We start from the raw sequence: 6,000 nt of genomic DNA, 5'->3' as shown, positions 1-6,000 counted from the left end.
TACACTGGTTTGACTATTTAAGGTGGCATTGTACTGTAAACACAACATGCCTGTAGTGGTTATGGTGCTTGGAGAGTACCTTCCTGTTTCCAGTTTGTTAGTGAATAGTTAGTTTTGTTGCTGGTTACCCAGGCTTGGCATGTAGTCAGTACATTTGTAAGGGAGTCTGAGAGCATGTGATGAGGTTCAGTGATGACATTTGTAGGACATGTCAATGACCTGTTCGGTAATCTTATTCCAGTAAAATTGTTCTGCTTATGCTCCTGGCCATAGCAAGGCTGTATAAGGCAGCATTTGATTCCTTCTTGGGATACAATCAATGTAAGCCTGTGAAAGCTGAGCAGGAAGTGATAGAGCCCGGGCTCTGGACGGATTAACAGCTGGGCTGAGAAAGGTCACACGGGCTTGGTGTCCTACCTGTCAGTGCAGGCAGGTGGCGCCCACGAGTCACAACGGCTGCTGCCTCCCAGTCCTGTATCTCTCGTGTTTCGCTCGTTGCTTTCACCTCCCCTTCCCTGTCTACACCTCCAGCGTGTGTATGGACTGGGAGCTGGCACAGGGAGCTCGCAGCTGGAGCAGGGAGGCAGCACCGACAACCCTGCAGTCTGCTAGAGGCTTCTGTGAGAGGTGAGATCAGATATCACAGTAACATGCTCCATTCACATCACTGACAGCCATACAGTAACATGCTCCATTCACATCACTGACAGCCATACAGTAACATGCTCCATTCACATCACTGACAGCCATACAGTAACATGCTCCATTCACATCACTGACAGCCATACAGTAACATGCTCCATTCACATCACTGACAGCCATACAGTAACATGCTCCGTTCACATCACTGACAGCCATACAGTAACATGCTCCATTCACATCACTGACAGCCATACAGTGACATGCTCCATTCACATCACTGACAGCCATACAGTGACCTGCTCCATTCACATTACTGACAGCCATACAGTAACATGCTCCATTCACATCACTGACAGCCATACAGTAACATGCTCCATTCACATCACTGACAGCCATACAGTAACATGCTCCATTCACATCACTGACAGCCATACAGTAACATGCTCCATTCACATCACTGACAGCCATACAGTAACATGCTCCATTCACATCACTGACAGCCATACAGTGACCTGCTCCATTCACATTACTGACAGCCATACAGTAACATGCTCCATTCACATTACTGACAGCCATACAGTGACATGCTCTATTCACATCACTGACAGCCATACAGTGACATGCTCCATTCACATCACTGACAGCCATACAGTGACATGCTCCATTCACATCACTGACAGCCATACAGTAACATGCTCCATTCACATCACTGACAGCCATACAGTAACATGCTCCATTCACATCACTGACAGCCATACAGTAACATGCTCCATTCACATCACTGACAGCCATACAGTGACATGCTCCATTCACATCACTGACAGCCATACAGTGACATGCTCCATTCACATCACTGACAGCCATACAGTGACATGCTCCATTCACATCACTGACAGCCATACAGTGACATGCTCCATTCACATCACTGACAGCCATACAGTGACATGCTCCATTCACATCACTGACAGCCATACAGTGACATGCTCCATTCACATCACTGACAGCCATACAGTGACATGCTCCATTCACATCACTGACAGCCATACAGTGACATGCTCCATTCACATTACTGACAGCCATACAGTAACATGCTCCATTCACATCACTGACAGCCATACAGTAACATGCTCCATTCACATCACTGACAGCCATACAGTGACATGCTCCATTCACATCACTGACAGCCATACAGTGACATGCTCCATTCACATCACTGACAGCCATACAGTAACATGCTCCATTCACATCACTGACAGCCATACAGTGACATGCTCCATTCACATCACTGACAGCCATACAGTGACATGCTCCATTCACATTACTGACAGCCATACAGTAACATGCTCCATTCACATCACTGACAGCCATACAGTGACATGCTCCATTCACATCACTGACAGCCATACAGTGACATGCTCCATTCACATCACTGACAGCCATACAGTGACATGCTCCATTTACTAATTAGACATAACAATAACCTTTCATGCAATGCACCACAGCAAATTGCTTGCAGATTATGCAGACATAGCCTTGTGTATTGTCTGCCCCTGATAGTTTTGTGCTGCTCAGTCCTCATACACAATGCAAAGTTTTTAATGCTTTCAGATAATGTATCACCTACTCCCCCTCCTTGGGGTTTATGCATTTTTGTGTGAGTCACTGTTTGTCTCTATATGTATTTTCTATTATTCAGAGCGAAATCTGTAGGCTTTTTAAATAGTGTTTCTTGGAAAGCGTGCCAAAATATCATTGCTTTATTGCAAACCATAACTGTAAAGCCTTAACCTCACAATGAATCTGTGTATGTGTCAATAATATTCCTTTAGTTTACAATTAGTTCATTTTGGTCTTTTTGCAACTTTAACATTCCAAATATTTTCTGTAAGTATCATTGTGATACTTTATGCAGGTACAGAGATAAAAAAAAAAAACCAGTGAGGTACAGGGTGTTCTATTCTCATTCAGATGGGTGTATTTTCCATTAAAGCTAGCTGAATATGAAGCATCTTCCATTTGTCATGCTTCACCCCTCTCTACTGCAGTGCTAAGTCCTAAAGCAGACATTCTCCTCACCATAGTATTGTGCTGCACACTGAATGTGCTAAATATTTTAAATCTCTGCAAACACACAGGAATCAGTGCATTCTACATATTGATATTATGTCCTAATATGTGTGCAGTTATAAGTAACATGGAGATATGTGCTTGGATATTTGTATAAGTCAGAATCCTTATTGTTTTATGGATCTGTTACAATTTATTTCCATTTAAGACATGTTCTGCAGTGTAAATGATGTAACATGTATCGAGAATCTCATATGCACTAACATTTGCTTTTTTGGAAAGAACCAATATTACAGATTTTAGAGGCATGCTTGTGACTTGGAGCAGAATTGTAAGAGTGACCTAAAAACTGTTTTTGGCTGAAACTCATCAGCTTCATATGTATCCACGTTTTACAGTCCTCAGCATTCCTGACAATCATTTTAAGGCTCTGTTTACATACAAACTTTTAAAACTAATCCAATATTCCCTTTTTAGCACCGAATATATTTTTAATATTCAATTTAATTTTCAATACAGGTTTGTATTCCTAACACTATAATTTCCTTGTAAGTGCTTTAGTGGTCTGGCGTGTCCCTTTAGCCTAAACATCCTTAAAGGAACACTAGTGTTAGGAATACAAACATGTATTCCTGATGCTATAGTTGTAAATGCGTTGTTTAGGTAATCGGCCCCCTTTGCCTGCCTTTAAAAAGGTGTTTTACTCACTTGATTTCCAGCACCGCACCAGTTTAATTGCAGCTGCCTCACTCTGCCTCCTTGGCTGAGGTAATCACATTTGACCATCTCAGCCAACCCAATGCTTTCCCATAGACACTATTGCTTATGTTCGGCAGAATGCTGTGCTGTGCTGTGCAATCAGTGTCTCATCAGAGATGCATTGTTTCAATTCTTATCTATGGGGAGTGTTCCGAGCTTAAATACGCTGAATGTCAGTGCTGCACACTGTACTTCACTGTTCCAGGAAGTTCCTAGGCACCTCATTGTTTGCATTAAAAAGCCTCCAGGGACAGACTGTAGACACCAGAACTACTACATTAAGATGTAATGGTTCTGGTGACTATAGTGTCCCTTTAACCGTCCTAAAACCTGACCATATTGCCAGTGATGTAATAGTAAATAGTGCTGCTCAGATGATGCCCGACTCTTTTTAATAAACTGCCATTTTAGATTTGCTCAATGTGATGCTTGACTTTTTTAAGTTTAGGTTTTTTTTTGTTTTTGGTGATGTGTGTATACCATCCTATTCAAACTTCGAAAAGAAAATCACATAACATGCTAGTCAATAAGCAGTTAAATTTACTTCACATTTCATCTGAAAGGTGTGTATGCTAATAGACTTGAAGTTGTACAATGTAAATTTGCAAAACTGTTAGAATAATTTAATATAGCCCTGACCTGTATATTTTGAATGATAAACTTTGGCAACTAGAAAACTGTTGCAGTGCTATGCAGTTTTTTTTTTTCCCTTTTCTTTTCTTCAAAAGCAGGAATAGTTAATAACTAATAAAAGAGTTGTCTCAGCTGGATAAGTTCTGCACTTTCATTAGTTTCCACATTTTTTGCTATTTTAGCTTGATATTTAGCAATTTTCTATTTTTTGCAGTGAGTTTAAAACCAGATTGCAGAGTAGTCCTATTGCTATGGGGCTGTGTTCCACCATTACTTTTGAGACATATTATACCGCAATTTGCCTACAGTCCCTTGTAAACTGCCAGAGGAGCTGTCTAGTGATTTTTAGCACTGTTTATCAAAACTAAAATTGTGGGGAATAGGAAATTCTAGGCTGAGCTTGTAAAATAGCATGGAAGACTGTGTTCGATTCAGCTGCTTTTACCTAATATTTGCAGTTCCCTTGTTGATTCTCCACAAATCCTGGCTTAGTCTGTTTTAATTTGATGATTACTTTTCCTTTCATGTCAGATTTGGAGAACATGATGACTGTTTAGTTCTGTAATTATTGCCAGAGGTTATGTCTTTCTTAGACGGAGGAGTTCTGCTTCACGACATGCACTTCCTCGGTTCCTAGTCACCTGAGTGAGACAGTGCATCAGGTATTTTGCCATGTCTTTACTTAAGCAGTCTAGACTGCGTAGTATGAATACACAGTATATCTTATTTTGCTATTCGAGGCCTAGACCATTTGCTCCCTTGCAGTTAGTATGCTAGCTAGAGGATCGGCAATCAACTGTTGTTTGCTAGCAATGCATCCCAAACTGACTTATGGGATTGCAGAGTGCTGTCTCGGGCCAATGCTCTACCCACTGACGTGAACTTTCTTTCTTCTTCAAACCATGTGTTAGTGAAGAGGTTATAGGCACATTATTTAAAATTATCATTTTATTTTAGTTCCCTATGTTTCTTTATCTTTAATTTAATAGGTCCCACATTTTTTTAAAGTTTAAATTCATCCTTAAAGGGACACTCCAGGCACCCAGACCACTTCTGCTCATTGGAGTGGTCTGGGTGCCAACTCCCACTACTCTTAACCCTGCAAGTGTAATTATTGCAGTTTTTCATAAACTGCAATAATTACATTGCAGGGTTAACTCCACCTCTAGTGGCTGTCTACTAGACAGCCACTAGAGGTCACTTCCTAGTTTCTAGCACAGGTTTCCTGTGCTAGAGCGTCGCTGGACGTCCTCACGCTGTGTGAGGACCTCCAGCGTCGCTCAAAACCCCATAGGAAAGCATTGAAATGATTTTTCAATGCTTTCCTATGGGGAGACGTAATGCGCATGCGCGGCATTTCCGCGCATGCGCATTAGGTCTCCTCGGCCGGTGGGCGACCGGCCGACGTAATCACAAGGAGGAGCGTCGCGGAGGCGGAGACAGCGGCGAGGGACATCGCCACTGTCCAAGGTAAGTCACTGAAGGGGTTTTCACCCCTTCAGTAACCGGGGATTGGGGGGTGGGAGGGAGAGGGACCCTCCAGTGCCAGAAAAACGGATCGTTTTTCTGGCACTGGAGTTTCCCTTTAAGCTTAAAATGACACTATAGTTACCAAAACAACTTTAGCTTAATGCAGCAATTTTAATGTATAGACCAATGGTAGGTAACCTTTTAATAGTACTGTGCCAAAACAAGATCTTAAAGTCTCTTGGTGTACTGGTACTATTTTTTTATTTATTTAATTGTGTATGCTGTCGTATTCTGCTTGTGTTATTTAAGGGCGCTGAAGTTGCTTTGTAGCGTATGTGGGCTGTTATATTGTATATGTTCATGAGTAGTTTGTGGCATTGTGTATGATACATATGAATGTGGGTTGTGTATGGGGGCTGCTTGAGGAAT

General features: G+C 41.8%; 1 protein-coding gene across 1 annotated transcript in view; it reads left to right on the top strand.

Moving 5' to 3' along the window:
- The first annotated feature begins 546 nt into the window (after window positions 1-546).
- The window catches only part of MCF2L (MCF.2 cell line derived transforming sequence like), a 266,548-nt gene continuing 261,094 nt past the window's right edge, over window positions 547-6,000 (top strand). Inside the window, exon 1 of the mRNA XM_063459777.1 lies at window positions 547-627. The gene's annotated coding sequence lies outside the window, so the exon portion shown is untranslated. The remainder of the gene's footprint in view (window positions 628-6,000) is intronic.

The sequence above is a fragment of the Pelobates fuscus genome, chromosome 1 (genome assembly GCF_036172605.1).
Source record: "Pelobates fuscus isolate aPelFus1 chromosome 1, aPelFus1.pri, whole genome shotgun sequence".
NCBI lineage: Eukaryota > Metazoa > Chordata > Amphibia > Anura > Pelobatidae > Pelobates > Pelobates fuscus.
Note: the sequence above shows the minus strand (reverse complement) of the source record. Positions and strands in the feature narration are given on the sequence as shown.